We start from the raw sequence: 21,444 nt of genomic DNA, 5'->3' as shown, positions 1-21,444 counted from the left end.
GTCAAATGGATGAGTTTTGTTTAAAGGAATACATTGTATTAGATATGTGGGCACTTTCATATAATCATATGTATTACTAGCACCAACTTCCAATTACATAAATTAATAGTTCAAATTGCACTCAAAGGTGGGGCATTTCTCATTTTTATAAACCTGTCAGGTTTATTATTTTATCCAATTTTTGTCACAAAACATTCTATTGGATTCAGAACCCTTTTTTCTTTTTCTTTTTTGAGGGGAAAGGGTGGGGGGGGGGGGGGGTTGCAAGATGTGAAAGGAACTAAAAAAATATTGATTTATCCTAAATCTTAATTGTGTGAATAGACAAACCCAAATGACGATTAAAATACGTGAAAATGTTTGGATAGAGACAATAAGATCAAGTAGTATGGCATGGAGGTGGTATCTAATGTATTAGATAAATTTAACATTAGACTTACTATATTCAGGTTTCACAGGTGAGTGTTGTGGGTTTTACATATTATTAGTGTGATGTTGCATACATTTGAAACATCAGATACATTTTTCTTGTGACGATAGTAGAACAGATTTTCTATGAATATCAAGACCAAGAAGTCCTTTTCAACTTCTCTAGCAGGGTTTCCATTAAGTATTTTTTCCCCTTTTCCTTTTGAAAATAGTTTACATTAAAGTCTTAATCATAGTTCATTTGTTACTTCGGTTATGTTTGGTCTGCACGGGTTCTTGGACTTTGGTCATGATAAACCTCAAATAATATAATCCTGGTATATAGGTTTGATCAATTGGTTTTCCAGTTAGTCTTGGTCAAATTAGATTCTAATAGAAAACTTGTTAGACTAAAATGGATTCCTTTAGCTTTTACCCGGTCTTTGACAGGTTGGGTTAACTTAAAATTACTCATATTTCTTTTTAAAATACCCACATAATAATAATAATAATAATAATAATAATAACAATAACAACATACTTTCTAAACCTTTTTTTTTTTTTTTTTTCAAAAAGTGTTTTACAAATCACATTCAATTCATTCAAGTACGTCACAAAGAAAACATACAAGAAGAAGAAAAACGCATCAAAACACAAATAACGAAATTTACATTGAGTCGAGTAAATTACAATATATTCTTACGTAATAAAAAACTTTAAGCCAAGTAAGGTAACTTCCGTTTGAGGTGAAGCTACCAATCATGTGGTAACACAACAAAAGCTACCATCAGTATTGTTGGGCCTATAGAACGATGACAATGCATGAGGGTAACAATCACATACAGAGTAATTTTTTGAAGGAGAAGCAGAATAGCTTGCAAGGGCTTCCATTGCTCAATGCACCCTTGTGTACTTTATTTCACCCTTGTCAAGAATGATTTTGTACTCTTTAATTTATGAAGTAGCTAATAGGAACTAAGAAACCTTAATTCACACATTATTCTTCACTTGATTGATTGAATTGCTAATTTAAACTATTCATTAAAATAGAATCCGAACTTTAGTACAAAATAAACAAGCTGACAATGCATTTTTGGTCTCTGTATTTTGGGCCTATTCTCATTTTGGTCCCTAACTTGATTTCATGCCTACTTCAGTCCCTAAAAATGAAAACCATGACAGTTTTGGTTCTTGTTGTCAACCTGTGGATGGCCCCCAAAAAATTTTGAAAAGAAAAATTTTGGGTTTTGTCACACATTGGGTCCTTGGTGATGTGACTCGTGCGCTTGTGTCTCTAGGGTGGGGTGTGTGTGTGTGTTTGTGTGAGTCCCTTTTTCTTACTTTTATTTTAGGAGTCGCTATCAACCATTAGTTTTGTATTAGGTGTAATTAGTCACATAGATGTCTAATTTATTTTAAGTTTCCTAATTGACTAAACCAAACTTCAAAGGTTCATTAATTAAGGTAAACTAAAAGTCGTTGAACCAAAGATCTTGGACTCAAAAGTTTGATTATGTGTGGGAAATGTGTTAGGCACCCAACAATGCCTATCCAAAGATAGTATCTCATTTTAATTTATTTTAAACATTAACTTTTAATGAACAAATAGAAAACTTGTCATTTTGATTTTTTTTTTTTTTTGAAAAGGTTTTTGCAAACAATATACATATGTTGTTGGGTTAAAATAGATTGACCTCGATTAATTAATTCAATTATCCAAGTTGATTAATTAGGTTAAATTATTGTGGAGGCACCAACAAATCACCAAATAATCTAAGTGCAGCGGAAATTTAATTGACACGGTGATTTGTTGAAAAATTGGGAAAACCTCTTGCAAGGCAAAAACTCCACAGGGTGAATTTAAGGTCACCATTCCCAAGAATCCACTAATCAGTAACCAAGTGGTTACATAACATGAAGAATCTTATCACTACACTAGTCTATCTCAAAATACCAATCTACAGTTGAACTTTTGTTCTAATACCCAATTGGACTTGATTTTATAGCAAACTTCTTTCCTTTTTTTGTACAAATCTTCAATCTGTGACTAACTCCTTTGTAAGGATCTTAGTACAGGACTAACTCCAATAACTTGATTGATTGTTGTTGGCTGCAAAGTTCTTCACTTCATAAACAATGAAGATCAGAGTATATGAGTTCTAGATTTTTGTTTCCATACTTGATGACTTTTAAAATAATCTGTATATATGACCGGGGTTGTTAGAAGAGAAACCCTAATAATTCAAGTCATAATGGGCAATTTCAGATCTAAGATTTCTGAAATCGTAAATCTCAATAGATCGAGCTTGTGTCAAGTTTGTCCATTAATCCTCGATATTAGCTTATGTCGAGCTTTAATGAAACAACTTTTCTTCACTTGATTCTTGGATCAACCTTCATGTCTTTAATGATACCACTTGATATGTTTGAACAATATACTTCTTGATACATTAAACCTAACTTAGATTTACCTAATTATAAGTGAAGTGCGTTTTGTCAAAGGATTAGCCAATTACATAGGAAATATGACCCTAACATATATACATGTAAGTAAATATTTACGTATAACTATCACGTGAATAATAACTCTAACAATATATACAAGCAAAACATGTGAGATATATACATAGGTATCACGTGAGAGAGAGTATACAAGTATACTATACAATAACATGTGAGTATCTATTTATTATGTAGCTAGTATGTGAATACTAAAAACTATACAAAAACAAACACAACGTAATAGAAGGAGAGGGTTGAAAGAATAGTACCTTGTTGTAATCTACCATTTTCTCATTTTTACCCATGCAAAAAGATGACAAAAAGAAATTTGTTAAATAAGAGTAATGATACAGGCACAAACTATTTTACAATATTTTTACAAAATATTAATGTGACCAACTTCTTATTAGTTTCAACTAGGCCCACCGTTAATATCACTTTCATTCACCAACTTGAACCCTCCCACAACAAACCCTGGCTTGACTTCCCTTCCATCTACAAGCTACAACCCAAGCCTTCAATTACAGAACTCCCTTCTCATCATGCATCTAGACTGAAGCTCAGCAGCTGTCAACTTTCAAGACTGCCAGCTGGTCGTTTATGTATTTCGGTAGTCTCTAAATCCACTCATAATATGAATTTACATGTGGCTACTTATTGATTTGTTATTATTCAACTTTTGCTGAAAAATTTTGTTTAATAACGTTGGGGCAGAGATAGAGCTAAAAAATTCGAATATGGTGAGAATGGCTTAAACAAGCCGATCTGACTGTATACGGTTATTTTTTTTTACCTCAACTGTATACGCTTAGTTGTTAGGTGTTTTTATTAGATATCTCTATAAAAAAAAAGTATTCTTAATTAATGTTATTGTTACCCCGTCTATCTTCACAGGGCTGGATATAATCAACTAATTAATATTATATATATAATCAGACACCTCATGCGGGAGAGCATGAAGTTCTGCTATGTGATGCTCTCTTTGAAAAGACAATTAAAATAATCATTAAAGCCTCAAGATAAGAACAAAAAGATAGAGACTTTTGGTTTTTTTGGTTCAATATTTCAAGACTTTTCCTATTAAAGAATAAGGATTCTTTGTAAAACTCTTTGTTTTCTTTGGTTCAATGTTTCAAGCTAAAAACTTCTTGCACTTCTACTCATTTATATATACATGCTTATAATCCTTCATGTCATCTCAAATACATCCCAACCAAGAATGAGGTCATATACCTTCAATCTTTCTAAGACACCTACCTAGCTCCAGCTCCCGTCATCCCATCTAATCTTAACCCGTATTAGTTGGCTATAACCAAGAAAGAGAACCTACTTTTTTTATTGAGTCACAACGATGACTTATTTTTTTCATGTTGAGATTAGATATTGTGGGTTCTGTAAATGATGTGATTAAAAAGTCATAAGTTTTAGATTTCTTTGTAATTTTCTATTGCTATTTAGTGCAATATCGATATGAGCTATGATGATAAAATTGAAAGACAATGATGATTTTAGAGTATTTTTTGTGTTATTTTTAAATGTTTTATTTTATTTTATGTGGAAGCCTATCTAAAGGCCATTAAATCTTTATAAATGGAAATGTTTTTAACCATTTTTTTTCTTCATTTTATTACTGTTGACGAAAATTGTTAACTAATGTTTAACAATAATTGTTATATTATGTTTAACAAACGTTGTCAACTTATGTTTAACAAACGTTGTTAAATTATGTTTAACAAATATTATTAAATCATGTTTAACAAACATTGTCAAATTTGTCAAACATAATTTCACTCATAGGCCTTTTGGCTTATGAGTTTTATTGATGTGAGTAATGTCCATTCAAGATAATGTATCTCTTAATTACAATCCCTTATTTCAAGGGAAGACCCTTTGATTCCAACCATGTCATCTTTGTACATGAGTTTATTTATTTTTATGTTTAAGGGAATATATGTTTTTATTTATTTGTAGTTGCACCTAATAATTTATTTAGGTTGCCTACGTACCCTTTGATGGGGATCAAGCCACTTCGTAATTCTTAATTTGAGGTTTTAGATTCAAAATCCTCAAATTGATTTTGCCCAATTTAAATGATGGACATTTAAGTCAAATACTTTGTATTTAATTAAGTATCAACTTAATTTTACTTTTGGGTGAGATAATTGGTTTTAATCTCAAGGATAAGACCATGTTTTCATGGAAATTGAATCAAGGATTCTCTTTTTGAGAAGTTAAAGTTACAAGTAATTTTCCCTTTCTTTCATTTGCTTCTTTGTAGGAATTTTAATAATATTTTGATTGAGGTTTCTAAATTAAATTAAGGGAAAGAAAAACTCCTTTGAAGCAATTATTATTTTTTATGAATATTGGGGCTTAGAAAGTTTCCTTAAATCAATTTTTATGGTCATTTTATTTTGAGAATTATTAATTCCAATCTTAATTAAGAGATTACAAATTCCAAAGAATTTGTCATATTGGAATTTGAAGGAATTAGAATTTCTCATTTTATTCAAGGGAGTCGAGGATTTCATTAATAGGGTAGAGCCAAGGACTCTAATTATGGGGTAGAGTCAAGGACTCGGGTAGAGTAAAGGACTCCATTGATAGGGGTAGAGTCAAAGACTCCAATTAAAAGAAAAGACATTACACCACAACTTGTGAGAATTTTTATTTGGTAATGTACAAATAGGAGTTATAAGTCAAGGACTCATATTTAAAGCTCCATGCATAGAATTAGGAACTCTCCATGAAACCCAATCCTATTTGCATTACCATGCAAAAATTCAAATTTGAGAATGAGGGAGAAAGAGATTTAGAGAAGAAAGGTACTGATGTGAAATCCCATATATAGGAACCTATGCTGCATATTTCTCCTCTGCTTGATGTTTCTCCTCTGCTTGATGTTGCTCTCTCTGTCTGTGCTTCTCTTTTTTGTCTTCTTTCTATGTCTTTGCCGTGTGTGTGTGTGCACTTGCTCTCTTTTTTCTTTTTCTTTTTTTCTCTTCCCCTTTTTTTTTCCTTTGTGTGTACCCCTCTATTTATAGAGAGATTCCAAAGAAGTTGTTCCCTTATTTTTCTCTCAACTGATCAGATCATGGAGCAGTTTTCGTCAGTTTTTCCTCCACAGCTCCTAATTTCATGTTGAGCCGTGACCCATTTTTCAGCTTCTTTTCTCTTTTATTTGTTTCGTTCCTTTTTAAACTCCCCCTTTTTAGCTTGTGGCACCCCCACTTTTCAACTTTTCAGGTCCACTTTCACCAAACCGTGTTCCTTACTTTCTGGTGATGCCACTTCCTTATTCACTTTTCAGCTTTTGATTTTTTGTTTTTGTTTTACTCGTTTTGTGTCTATCTTTTGCTTTTGTACTAGGCAGCAGGCTATGAACGTGGCTCATATATATATATATACTGTAGTATTAGCTACATGCCGACCATACATGACCACAATTTTTTTTTTTTGAACCTATGCTATTGTTTAATCCTAGTTGCAATGTACATGCAAACCTTTTTATAAAGTAATTTTTTAGTTTCAACAATTACATTCTCTATACTAGCCTCTGAGCACGCGCTCACGCGCGTGCTCAGAGGCTCTTCTATTTTTTGGGTAAGGGTTAATTTAGATCATTTATTATAATTTGGGATTACTACATTTTCTAATCACAAAAAAAAAAAAACCTAGGGGTGTGATGAAAAATTATTTCACCACACATAATACTCATCACTTAATTTAGAGCATTTATTATAATTTGGAATTACTACATTTTCTAATCACTAAAAAAACCTAGGAGTGTGATGAAAAATTTTTCAATAAAAAAAAAAAATCTAGGGATGTGATGAGTATTATGTCTCTGAGGCTAGTATAATGTAAATATTTTGAATCCACTACTAAAATATTCGTAATTTTGTTCATTACTTTAAAGCCTACAAAGCATTTACTATTCAAGCAAAAAAACTTTGTATGAGTGTCATGATTAATACGTTACAAAATTAAGACTCAACTTCAACTAAAATATTCTTAAAAGATCATTATAAAAAAAAAAGTTTTAGAAAGCAATAATTCAACTCTTGTTCTTGAGTTTGTTCCAATGGAGATTCTTACATTCTATTTGAAAAACAAAATTTAGCAGTTAATTCATTATCATATAATTTGGACAGGACAGAGAAATAGAGCAATAATATTTTTACATTGTGTAACTCATCCAAAAATAAAAAAGCCTGAATACAATTTATGCTCCTTATAATTAGAATATAGAATCTATAGATAACAAATCCAGAAAAAGAGGTTCCCGTATAGCCTAACCCATTATGTATGTTGCGGGTTCGTTAGACAGTGGCTTCAAATTTGGGAAGAAATAGACCATTCCATTCCTTACTTGGATAGAATTGATCACTTGACTTAGCATCCACTCCAAGTGTGTTGTATTTGGCAGCTTTAATCCCTTATTTACATGCCTAATCAAGGAACTCAGAATTAAGTTTCTTTCTTGTTGAAAATAGTATAATAAAGTAGCACAAAGGAAAATGTTGGTGTGTAAAAGATTTGTTAAATTTCTTTTGAAAATTTGAAATTTACCAAAAAAAAAAAAAAATCAATCATTCATGGACATATTGGTTTTTTGGAGCCATAATTTGCTAATAAAATTGTATAAGAAATTCTAAAATCTAAAAAAAAAAAAAAATGAAAAGAATGAAATAGGGAAAAAAACTCAAAGAATAAGGTATAGATATAGACATGAATATCAATCCACTTGAATTGTTGATCCTCACTTAACCAAGTGCAAAGACATTGCTCCAATACCAGAGGACCTTATCCGTGCAAATCTTCTTCAAAATACACAAAACCAACAGATAAAATCAACATGCCATAATTTGTTGATAGAATTATATAAGAAATTGTAAAATCTAAAAAGAAAAAGAAAAAAAAAAAGATTTGGCTGCAATAAGGCAGTAAACAAAAAACTAAAAATTTAAAAAGAACATGAGAGAGAGAGAGATGCCTAGCATATAAATGAGATACACCAACAATTGTATCAAATCTTTCCCGATAAATTCCCGCCTACACACCATCAAATTGGAACAAATAAATAAAACACAACCTATGAAAATCACAACACATAAAAACTAAAATGATAATAACAGAATACATAAGGAAAGATTAGAGTATGTAGCTTTTGAATTTTATATTGAGCGATGGCCTTCTTTGCATGTCCTCTCTGCCAATCTTTTATTTATTTTATTATTTTTTTTATTATTTTTGGTTTGATACCAGACCTCTAGGGCTCTTAACGTATCAAAGACTCTTTTTTTCTTTTCTTTTTTAAAATTTGAATTTGCATTAAAGATGGGACGTGAGGATAAGGATGGTAGAGTTAAATAAAATTGTAACTGCTAGACTCCCAACCCATTATCATCAAACAGTTGGTCCAACTGTTTGATGATAATGTTTCTCAAAAAAAAAAAAAAAAAAAACTAACTGTTTGATGATAATGGGAATTTTTTTTTTTTTTTTTTTTTTTTTTTTTTTTTTTTTTTTAAATATGAGGGGAGTTTAAACTTGTACCTGGGTGAAAGAGTGGGTGAATTTTCCTCTTTTTTTTTTTTTTTTTTTTTTTTTTTGGAGTAGCTGATACATTTTGAATGAGAAGTTAATTTTTTTTAGGAAATTGGGAAACAAAGTAGCGTGTAATGCGTAGTAAGAATGTTTCAAGTTGTTCCTTCTCAAAAAAGCGTGTAACGGTGTAATACCCTAAAAAATAATAAAAAAAAGTAGCGTAAATTCCTATTAAAAAAAAAAACAAAAAAAGAGTTCGTGTTAGTTTTAAATTGAGAAACAAATTAAGTAGTGTAACGTAAATTCCTAAAAAACAAACACCAAACCAAGTAGCAGGCTTGCATGTTATTAAAGAATAATAGTGGTCAAAGAGTTTGTGTTTGATTTAAATTGGGAAACCAAGCAACACAATCTTCGTTCAAAAAAGAAACAACATAATCCATTAAAGCAATTCTCCACATTTTTAAGTCTAAACATAAACTTTTATGCAGTACATCAACTTTACCAAACACAAAAAGAAGTTTTGAAGAATCACAAACTTACCTATACACCTCTTTTGTGCGCTCCATGTCTTGGGGGCGTCAAGCTCTTCGTACATGGCATAGTTAATCCTATAAAACAAAAGGCAAAAGGCAAACAATCAGCAACAAAGTTTAAGCATACGAAATCCAATTAAGCATATGAAAAAAGTTTAAGCATACGAAATCCAATTAAGCGAATTTCAATCCAAATTCTCAAACAGCAATACCTACAATAAGTAAATATATCGCTGCCGATACGATTTCTCTCTTGTAAACCTCTCTAACTCTCTCCTTATTATCCCCTAAAAAAAAAAAAAAGCATAAATTCCTACATCTAAAAAAATTAAGAAGAAGCATAAAGATAACAATGGCTTGTTATCAAAGAGTTTGTGTTTGATTTAAATTAGGAGACTAAGTAGCATAATCCCCTAAAAAAAAGAGTAAATTCCTACCCCTAAAAAAAAGCGTAAATTCCAATTATTTAAAAAAAAAAAAAAAAACCAAAAAAGAAGTTTATATGAAGAAGGAAAAAAAAAAAAAAAAAAAAAGAAGTGAAGTGAGGAAGGAGAAGGAAATAGTAATTGATCATTTATATGTAACTGTTTTTAAATAAAATGTAAACAAAGGCTATTAAAGGAGTTAAGGGAAGCCATATTGTTTAACTATTTACGAATGATTTTAAATACTTCTTTTGTAGTATAAGGCAGCCCTGTCTTTGGATCACAATACTTACAACATGAAGGAACCATTTATTTCAAAATTACATTAAAAAAAAAGAAAAAAAAAAAAGAGTTAACGTGATACATATAAGGAAAAAAAAAAGAAGTAGAACTTAAAGAAAGTCAATCATAAACAAAAGAAAATAAAATAAAGAGGAACTTGCAAAAGATAGAACCTGAAAATTTGTTGAAGCCTCTGACAGTAAATATTTTTAATCTGAAGAAAAGGAAAGAAGGATGTAGAGCTAAATTAAATGTCTTCAATCTGAAGAAGAATGAAAGGAGAAAGTGAGATAGAAACTGTAAAGCGTACGTGAATTTGTGGTTTTAAAGTGCAGGAGTTTTAATTTACATATCTATCCCTAGTAGTTGAAAACTTGTAAGTGGGTATGATGAGAGTATCTTAGACATGAAAAAAGTGGAATCCAAACAGGAGAAGCCCCTTAAATAGTAGTTGTGGGGCCCTAAATCTGAAGTCCCAGCCCACTTTGTATTAAAAGCCCAAAGCCCAGGCCGAGGAGCCCTACTGTTAGGGACACATAATAAAAGCTCCTTGAAGGCCCAAGGATGTGGCCGAGGACGACTTTATGACCGACATCTCACAAGAACGCCTGAAGAAAAGGACAGACTTAGTACAAGAGCAGCACGAGGGAGAAGGCTGCCAACACCTTAATGTGGAGCCCAGCGCTTGACAAACCCATACTCATACCCTGCTATCCAGCTTTCCCCAATCACTCTGATATGAGGATTGATAAGACAAGTAACCACCCTGAACAAGGGGAAACGGACACGTAGATGAAGATTGGGAAGGAAATACTAGTATAAAAGGGAAGCTCGCGGTATGGAAAAAGGGGGGAACTCTTTCTGGAGGAACCAGAGAAAAAGGAGGAGGGGAGAACGAACTCATAAGAAAGAAGGACGGTGAGGACAAGACGCTCCTCGGACTAATTCCGAGGAGAAAGATCTTCTCATCACATCCGTGTAAAGCTTAGCCATGCAGGCCAAACCTGCCTTCGCAGGGCCTTCCACGAAAATCCCGGCCAAACCGTCGCCCAACGACCAAGGTCCAGCCTTTCCAAGCCCACTCTCTACAAATCGTATTGTTTGGGCCCCTTTACATACGAGCCCACCCTTGGGTCGTTAAAAATCGACAGTAGTATACATGCCAATACTAACAAATACTTTCCTTTTGTTGAGATAATGAAATGGGTGTTTGAGATTTGTGGGTTGGTATTTGGTTGTAAAAATTGAGTAGTTGAGGATGTGTTTGGAAGTTGCTTGAATTTTTGAAATTTTAGGATATGAACATATTTTATACTTTGAATTTGAATTATAAATTTCAAATTTTCAAATCTTTTAATCAATTTAAAAAATAAAGTCTACATATGATATAATATGTTAGTCTCCTAGAAAAATCTTGACTGTTCCAACCATAGAAATTTAGATCAGTAGAGCAATTTAACTCCATATTTAAAAACCAATTCTATGACAAATTTTTTATTGTATAAAATATGAATTAAGAAAATTGAGTTTCAAAACATTTAGCAATATTATGGTAAAACATAAATATTATACAACAAAATGAGTATTATAAATAGGTCTTAAAAAACATAAAAATTATTTCAAATAATTTTGTAAAGTGCCTACACATTGTGTGAGAAATTATCTTGTTGATATTAACTCAACTTCTCAGCCCTTTTATTTTCACGCCTAAGCTAAACTTTATATTTAGTGAAATGGAGAAATATTTCGAAACGATGTCGAAATATTTTGTTTTCTAGCCAAATTGAAATAGAATTCGGTACAATATTAACTCCCTTGAGCCTAGCCCTAGACATCTTTCTCTTTAAAGTATCACCTACTTTCACCAAAATAAATAAATAAAATAATAGAAAGAAAACTTCACTCTCATTTTAAGAACCCATTTCATTTTCAATGGTCAAGGGTCAAGAACAAATGAGCTGCATTTTTAATTTATATGATTTATTTTGCATTTTTAGGGCAAAATAGTAGTTGCACGTAGTGGTGTGCATAAGCTAGGTTAGGTTAGGTTGGGTTGGGTTAAGGGGTTTTTTCAACCCAACCTACCATGGTCGGTGTGAGCTCAAGGGAAGGAATAATGGAGTCGCCACCTAGTTATATGGCCTAGGAACCATGAATATAGTGTCCTTTCGAGGAAGGACCTCTGATCGAACTATTAGAGTTTGGGTTCGGAATTTAGGTATGCTCTTGGGAAAATGTTAGGCACCCAAGATCACCCAACCCTAAGATTGCCCTCCCATCATTGTGTCCTACATCTTAACCCTATTAAAAACTACTTAAATACTTGTATTCTAGACTCACACACACACACACACACACTAACATACATCTAACAAACAATCATGGCATTATTCATGCCAAAACAAAGCATACTCATCTACCTATCCAAACAAAAAGAACCAAACATATAAAAGAAACCCAAGGGAAGGAATAATGGAGTCGCCACCTAGTTATATGGCCTAGGAACCATGAATATAGCGTCCTTTCGAGGAAGGACCTCTGATCGAACTATTAGAGTTTGGGTTCGGAATTTAAATATGCTCTTGGGAAAATGTTAGGCACCCAAGATCGCCTAACCCTAAGATTGGCCTCCCATTATTGTGTCCTATATCTTAACCCTATTAAAAACTACTTAAATACTTGTATTCTAGACTCACATACACACACACACACACACACACACACATACAAACTAACATACATCTAACAAACAATCATGGCATCATTCATGCCAAAACAAAGCATACTCATCTACCTATCCAAACAAAAAGAACCAAACATATAAAAGAAACCCTAGCATTCATCTAATATGTGAAAACCCTATCATGCATCTAAACAAGGTTGTAGCCTCAAACATGGCAGCAAGCATATAGTCAAACAATACATATCAAAAACAAAATGTTAACACATTAGAAACCCTAATCATACATCTAAAAACTTTAACACAAATGCATGAACATTGCTAATGCATGACTTACCCTTTACTTACCTCTTAGTAGCATAGCATCTATGGTATCAATGCATGAACATGTTAATGAATGGCATTAAAACTAAGAAACCCTAAATTAAACCCTAATCTAGACATGTGATAACAAACAAGCATGTTAAAAGGTGAGCAAGCATTTTATGAGGTTTAAACATGTGAAAAAGAGGCTATGCAGACAAACATGTGAAGGTAGCAATAAAACAAACAAAAATTAGGGTTTTTGGGTAACAGCATCACGCACACTAGAACAAGTCTGTGTACACATGAGTTCAGCCTGCGTGCGCAGGCTAAGTCATGTGTACATAAATCCTTACCCAGAAACCCTAATCAACACAAAAACAAAGCAAAAACCAAACAAAACATAAAACATAAAATCTAGCAACCTAACACACTTGAAGACATAAAGAAAACCTAAAACTAACCTAAACTAACATGTGTAAGCATCAAATAAACAAAATAAATGGATTAAAACAAATATTAAAGGTAGAAAATAAAAAGAAAAGTTTAAAAGAATTCTTTAAAGCAAAAGCTCCTAAGCTTGATTTTTTACCGTTCCACTTAGTCAAATCTATCACAATTCAATAAAATGGCAATTATTATTCTTAAACTAAAAGGATTGGGGCTAGAAAGGTCCCAATCAAATAAAAAGAGACTTAAGGGTGTTTTGTGAAAAAAATTCCCTTTTGATTTACTATTTTCTAGTGAATATTAGGTCTTTCCTGTGGGATTGTGTGTTTTGAAAATGTATCATGTAAGACTTTTTATAGTTGAAAAAATGGGGTTTGGAACGGCTCCCAGATGATGTGAGATTCATTCCAAACCTTAGCCATTAATGCAGAAAACTTGTCTTTCTTATGATTCTGAAACCCTAACTACATGCACAGGAATGTGCCTGCGTACACATGCATTGGCTCGCATACGCAGGCCGCGACCCACTTGCGCAGGCTAAGGGTCACTTTGGTCATTTTATTTCCAAAAATAGATTTTTGCTTATTTAAAATGTTGTATTTTCCATTTTAACACTTCTCAAGTCAATTTAATATCTGATTGGACTCTAAATAGGCCTTGAGCCTTAGAGTTCGAGCATCATTGGGGAACATGAGCCCAAGCTGTAAGAGGTACAAAATACAGTGTCTACAGTGGGCTCAAAAAAAATCCAACTCAACCCACGTGGACCGGGTTGGATTGAGTTAAACTTATGGGTTGGACAATTTTGTTTTTGTTATTATTATTATTATTATTATTATTATTATTAAATTGTGCACTAGAACACCACCACAAATAAGAGCAAATTTATAACTAAATAATTTAAGCATAACACCAATCCAACACAAACTATATGAGAACACTTAGGGTTTGGGTTTTATTTAGGAAGAGGGATAAAAAAGTAAATAACAAAATTGTATAATATAGCTTTAAATATATTTTTTAAAATTGAAATTTATATTAAATATAGGTGAATTGGGTCAAGATAGGCGGATTTGTGAATCTTATGATCCGAACCCAACTCGCCCCAGTGTAAAAAAAATTAAGAAAAAAAAAAAAAAAAACTCTCAACCCAATCCAACCCACCAATCCCTAAAATCTGACCCAATATAGCGGGTTGGGTTGGATCAAATCGATTTTGTTAGATTGACTACACACCTCTAGCTGTCCATTTGGTAAGTATGGTCACATGTGAATAAAGTTCAAGAGAAATGTTAGTGTGTATATATATATATATATATATATATATATATAAATATATAATAGTTAGCCTTAGACCCATTGTACTTCTTGTTGTACAATGTTCTACGCACAATATATGGACTTTACAAGTTTATTCTCTATCTATATATTCTCAACAAGGTATTAGAGTCATTGCTCGAATCTAGTCTTTTTACTAATCAAACCGCCAACGCAGAGGTGCAAGAAGCTTCTGCAAATTAACTCACGTGCTCACAGGCCACCTCGCGCCACCATCTAATCTCACGTGCCACCACGTGAGATCTCCTGATCAATTAATAGAGTTAATTATTGATATGATCATGATAATTTGACATAAAAGTCAAGAATCATAAACTGATTGTGACTTGAAATTTATGAAATTCTTTTTCCTAGCTTGATTTATCTCAAACCAGGTGGTCAATATTAATGTTTTTTTCTCTCAAAGTTTGTCAGATTTAAATAATTCTCAATTGTCGTGTAGTTGTGCAACTGGACATTTTATTCCCTTTTCCTCTGAATTCCATCTAATGTCCATACCATTGTGACGGATGCGATCCTAAACAAAATCTCTCTTACATTCTCGATTTAAAAAAAAAAAAAAAATTGTAGCAAACCCTGAGTCTGAATAGACATGGATTTGGTGAGACTAATTTTGGAAATTGCCTCTTACTTTTGCACCTGCACAATCGACCATGCAAACTACTTTACCAATCTTCGAACGAATGGCTGGTTGCAGAGCGCCGCTCTCTTGGAAGTGAAGTGGATGGTATACAAAGTAGCGAGTAGGAATTACAGAAGATATGTCTCCTCAACCGGAATTGTTACTTAAGATACAGGCTTGGAATGACAGTAATAACCGATGGAAATTTTGATGTTGTTGCTTACCGGCTGCCACGTGCTCTAGTTGATGACATGCCTGTGGAGAAAAATACGACCGCTGGCTTGGACTCGAAACTTGAAGTGGCTTGGCATTGTATTGAGGATGGAAGTGTGGGAATTATTGGGTTATATGGCATAGGGGGTTTAGGAAAGAGTAGACTACCCTCTTGAAGAAGATTAATAATAAGTTCCTAAACCGTACCAAACCCATAATTTCGATGTAGTAATTTGGGTGGTGGCTTCCAGGGAAGTGAATTTGGTGAAGATTCAAGAGGTAATTAGAAAAAAAAAATTACAGATTCCTGATTCTATATGGGCTGGTAAAAGCGAGGAAGAGAGACCTTCAGAGATATTAATGTTGTTGAGAACAAAGAAGTTTATGCTGAATGATTGATGATATATAGGAGCAAATTAATCTAGCTAGTGAAAATGGGCATTCCTCCCCCAGATGATCAAAATGAGTCCAAAGTAGTATTTACAAGTCGATCAAGGGATGTGTGTGGCCTAATGGGAGCTCAAAGGAGGATAAAAGTGCATTATCTAGCATGAGAGGAAGCAATAAATTTGTTTCAAATGATGGTGGGTGAAGAGACTCTAAAATCTCGTCCAGATATACCAAAGCTTGTCAAAGTTGTTGCTGCTGAAGAGTGCGACGGTTTGCCCCTTGCACTTATCACCGTTGGGCGAGCCATGAGTAGCAGGATGATTCCTGAGCAATGGAACCATGCAGTAAGTGTATTGCAGAGATATCCTTCGGAATTTTTAGGTACGGATGTCTTTCCTGTTCTTAAATTCAACTATGATAGTTTGCTTTATGAAAGGGACAGAAATTGTTTCCTTTATTGCTCCATGTTCCGAGAAGGATATAATATTAGAAAGGATGAACTAATCAATCTTTGGATTGGAGAAGGGCTTTTAGATGAGTACAGAAACAACAACATACATGTAACTTTCAATCGTGGAGAATTTATTATTGGAACTTTGAAGCTCGCATGTTTAATAGAGGGCGATGAATCTGAAGAATTTGTTAGGATGCATGACAAGTGATCCGGGATATGGCCTTATGGGTAGCCAATTCAAGTGGGTGGAACAGAAGCAAAATTCTTGACTGCTGGTTCTGAAGAGTTTGTTAGGATGCATGACACGACCCGTGACATGGCCTTGTGGTTAGTATGTGGGGATAGGAGAGATAAATTTTTGATACAGCTTGTCAATTCTATTAATGCACACCGAATCGAAAGATGGGAGGATGCAGAAAGAATATCAGTATGGGGTCATCATAATAGTATAGAATGTTTCATTGGAGAACCAGTTTGTCCCAAGCTCTTTGACTTTGTTGGTCAAGGATACTATGTTGAAGATGTTCTCAAATCAGTTCTTTCACTCGATGCGTCTCTTGAATGTTTTGGACTTGTCAGGTAATTGTGGCTTAGTTGAATTACCTAAGTCAATTAGTGAATTATTCAACTTGTAATATCTTAATCTGTCAGAAACGGCTATAATGGGTTGCCATCAGAGCTCAAGAGGCTAAGAAGATTGAAATGTTTGCTATTGGATTATACAAAGTATCTTACAGAAATCCCAAGGGAAGTGATATCAAGTCTGTTGCACTTGCAAGTGTTCAGTATTGTAACAGATGAGTGTAGTCCCTCTCACAGTACTGCATTGTATGATGAAGAAGGCTTGCTGGTGGAGATGGAGCGCTTGGAAGAGTTGGGTGACCTAAGGATCACAATACGATCAGCCAGTGGTGCCAAAAGAATATCAGTCAACCAAGTTACAGCAGTGTATGAAAAAACTCTCACTCAACACTTGCTTTTCTTTAAACATTCTCAGTCTATCATTTTCTTCTCTGACAAGAATGAAGCATCTAGCGAAGCTCGAAATAATGTTTTGTGAACAATTGGGAAAGTTGGAAGTTTCACTCGATGAATATCAAATCTCTAACAATAGGGATTTCACAACGCATGACTTCTTTCATAGCCTTATTCGTGATGTGGTGATTTGGGGTTGTGGTTTGTTAGACGCGACATGGCTCACTATGCTCCAAGGCTTCAAAAGCTTACAATAGTTGAGTGCAATATGGAAGCAATATTATCAGATCATTATCATCAGGACATTTTCTCTAGTCTAGAAACTCTTCACTTGCAAACTTTATCCAATCTACGAAGCATCTGCCCAAAAACCCTGCCCTTTCCTGCTCTGATTGAAATCCATTAAGTCAATGCCCAAGTCTAGAAAAGCAAATTAGGGGAGAGGCAGGCTGGTGGAACCGGTTGCATTGGGAGGACATGGCCACAAAGGATGCTTTCAGATCAAAATTCACAGAAGTCCCAAATTATGTGTGAAGAAGAGAATTAATTTCAGACTGGTAAGTATCGAATTTTTATCGGAATTTTTTTTTTCCCAAATAGAAATGAAAACTTGTCTGTTATTTTTTGGCCATTCGTAACACACTACAAAAAAATGGGTCTAAAGCTGCGTTTGAAAAACGCAGCTTAAGACCCCAAAAACGCGGCTATAGGCTTTGAGCCGCGTTTCCTATGGCCGCGTTTATAACGCGGCTTAAAGACCGCAGCTCAAAGACTATAGCCGCGTTTTTGAAAAACGCGGCTAAAGGTCTGACCTATAGCCGCGTTTTCTAACCACGGCTATAGGATTCGGCCTATAGCCGCGTTTTTGGAAACGCGGCTATAGACCAGCTTTAAGCCGCGTCTGAAACGCGGCTATAGGTTTTTTAAAAAACAAAAAAAAAAGAAAAAAATTCTGGGTTTTTTTTCCCCAGAAAATTCAAAATTCCAATAAAAAAATTCAAAATTGAACAAATAAAAAAATTCAAAATCAAACACACACCCAGAAAATTCAAAATCAAACACAACATACTCAAAATACAAACACACTCAAAAAATTCAAAATTAAACACAACATTCTCACAATACAAACATACCCAGAAAATTCAAAATATGCGGGCTATCCACTTCATCAAAATTTTCAACATCTCCTCCATTTTCTTATAACTAAACATAAAATAAGAAAAAAAAAAAAATGCTAGATCTGTAGACAAATCAGTGTGCTTGAGATGAAGAAAAAAAAAAGTACGTAGCTGGAAAGAATCAAAGAAAAAAAAAGAGTTGTGCTAGAGTGAATAACGGAGAAAAAAAAAAAGAAAGAGGAAAAAAAGAAGCAGTAGCTCCAAAGAATCAAAGAAAAAAAAAAGAGTTACACAGATGTAAAGAAAGAAAGAAAGAAAGAAAAACAAAAAAACAAAAAAAAAGAGTTACCTAGATGTGAAGAAGGAAGAAAGAATAAGGGAAAAAAAAAAGTGCTACCCAAATGTGAAGAAGGAAGGAAAAAAAAAAAAAAAAAGAGAGAAGAAGAACCTGAAGAGTGAAGACGGTGGAGTGAGTGAAGAATGAAGAAAGAAAATGAAAGAAAGAGTAAAGAAATAAAAGATGAAAGTGGGGTAGGTGGGGATGTAGGTGTGAAAGGGTTGGCACGTGGGGAGTTGCAGAAAAACCTTTTTTTTTTTTTTTTTGGCTGTTACATATAGCCGCGTTTTCTAAAAACGCGGCTATAGGTCACCATTTCAAAAATTACGCCTAGACCTATAGCCGCGTTTTTGAAAAAACGCGGCTATTGGCAACCGTTTTAAAAATTTATTACAACTGGACCTATAGCCGCGTTTTTTAAAACGAAGCTATAGGTTCCTCTAAAAATTATTTGCTTGAACCTATAGCCGCGTTTTTCTAAAAAACGCAGCTATATAAAACCTTTTGCTGCGTTTTAAAGTTAGCTATAGCCACGTTTTTGAAAAAACGCAGCTATAGGTCACTCTGTAAAAAATTTATTTGACTGGATCTATAGCCGCGTTTTTAAAACGCAGCTATATGTTAGCTATGGCCGCGTTTTTGGAAAACGCGGCTATAGCTTGAGGCTTTAGCGGCGTTTCTTGGACTATGGCTGCGTTTTTGGAAAACGCGGCTATGTACTAGGGTTCATTAACACTTTTCTCTGCTTTTTAGTGAACTCAGAAAATAATGGAGAGACATAAACCTCGAATCTCTTATAATTTATATTCTTCAACCTATTAGTTTCATATGGTGTTGTATTTACTCTTGCTGTGAACACTGTAGACGAGGGCCATAAATACATCTTCTTTTGTTTTGTTAATCTATCCTTCTCTAATATTACTTGCTTTCCAGTATTAATTTGATTTTGATTATTCTATTGTTTTGCACATTAATTGCAGTGTCTTAAAACATTTTCACGACGTAAAAACAAAAAGAAAAATGTTTTGAAAATTTTCGGTTTTGGTAATGTAGCTCATATATACTAGAGGAAGATTTACAGGTTTATGTCAGAAAGGTTAATGAGAATGATAGAAAAGTGCTAAATTTCTAAACACATTAATTGAAATCTAATACTTCTATTTTCACTTATAAGATCCAAGTAGTTGTTTTGATTAGGTGAGTTATGTATCTTTTGATAACAAATTTGGTGATCAATGATCATGTTAAACTGAGTTTCAAAACTTTTTTTTTTTTTTTTTTTGACAGGAGAAGTGTGGGAAAATTTACATGGGACTATCTCATGCAAGTGTGTTAGGTACTGGCTTTCCTTGATGATCTTTCGCGAATGCTAGATGGATTTCGCATTATATGCCCTCAAAGACTCAACTGTTTGCAGTATGTTTGTTTCGGTTGGTTTCATGATTTCCGTTGTGTTTGGCTGTTCTTCCCACGTAGTTTGGCTTCTAGCTTTGGTTTGGTGCTACAGATACACCCAAAAAAAAGATTTTGTGGACTTGTTGGTATGATGTACTATAACGCCCCAGCCCAAATCAAAAAAAAAAAAAAAAAGAAAAAAGAGAGAAGGAAGTTAGATATTTTTTTAAGGAGCCACAGGTATGACCCACCTACCTCACCCCATTAATTATGCTACTTATTGAACTTTGTCTAATTCTATTATTTTACAAACTTTTTCAGAGTAGGCAACTATCATTTTAAGACAGTTTTTTGGTGGCTAGCAGTAGTTAGACTAACAGCTGATAGAGGCTAATTTTTGTGATAGAGATAATTGATGATGTATAACTTAGAGTAAGTTTGATTCAATTCTTTTGTATCTAATAGTAGTTATGACTTTATTTTCACTAATGGGACAAGTTGATGATATGTAATTATTTATTCAGACCTCCATTTTTTTGTCGCCAAGGGTTATTGTATTTATTGCATAGAGTTCTGACTTATTCTAGAAGTATATTTAATGGAATTATCTATATATATATATATATATATATATATAACCAAAACTTTTGAAATTTCTACAATTTTTCACGTTAGCACAATATTAAAATAATAATAAAACTTTTCTAAACCCGAATACCGGTGCTCTACTTCTCTATATTAAAACTTTTCTAAACCCTAAACCCGATGCTCTGCTTCTCTATATTAAATAAAAAAATGACTAGAGAGAGAGATATAAAGAATAGAGAGTTTTTGTGACCGTGAAACACAGAGAAATCTGATAAGATGCGGAGAGTGTTGGAGAGAGAAACCTAAGGGAGGCCTCTTCACTACTGTTAGACCGATCTCCCTCCATCTTCCGGTTCCACACAGTTGTCGGTAAGTTTCAGTTTCATGTTTTGTTCTATTCTATTTTGTTTTTTGTTTTTGTTTATTTGGCTTGATATTTGGGTTATTAGACAAGAAGGTAGTGGAGCAAATTTCAAATCCACAATGTTTCTACTCTCTCTCTCTCTCTGAACCTTTCTATTATTTACCTTCTGTTTTTTCGTTTTTGATCTTAGTTTCATATTCAAGGGTTTGTTTTTAGTTTATTGTGTTTATGCGATCAAAATTTGGGCAGTCCTGATTGATTTATAATCTGGGTTTGCTTTCATTAGATTAAAAAATGGGAAATTTTGTTGTTTTTGTTGGGCAATTTGGGTTTTAATCTATGACTTATTATCTGATTTTTGTTTTCCTCCTTCCTGTTTTGATTTTTTTAGTCAAAGATATATTTTTGTTTTGAAGCTTCTACAATTTTCCACGTCAGCACAATATTAAAATAATAATAATAATAATAAAACTTTTCTAAACCTTAATACTGGTGCTCTACTTCTCTATATTAA

At 33.4% G+C, this 21,444-nt stretch overlaps 1 pseudogene; it reads left to right on the top strand.

Moving 5' to 3' along the window:
* Window positions 1-15,278: 15,278 nt before the first annotated feature.
* On the top strand, window positions 15,279-17,213 carry LOC115980586 (annotated as a pseudogene).
* The last annotated feature ends 4,231 nt before the right edge of the window (window positions 17,214-21,444 follow it).

The sequence above is a fragment of the Quercus lobata genome, chromosome 3, assembly GCF_001633185.2.
Source record: "Quercus lobata isolate SW786 chromosome 3, ValleyOak3.0 Primary Assembly, whole genome shotgun sequence".
NCBI lineage: Eukaryota > Viridiplantae > Streptophyta > Magnoliopsida > Fagales > Fagaceae > Quercus > Quercus lobata.
Note: the sequence above shows the minus strand (reverse complement) of the source record. Positions and strands in the feature narration are given on the sequence as shown.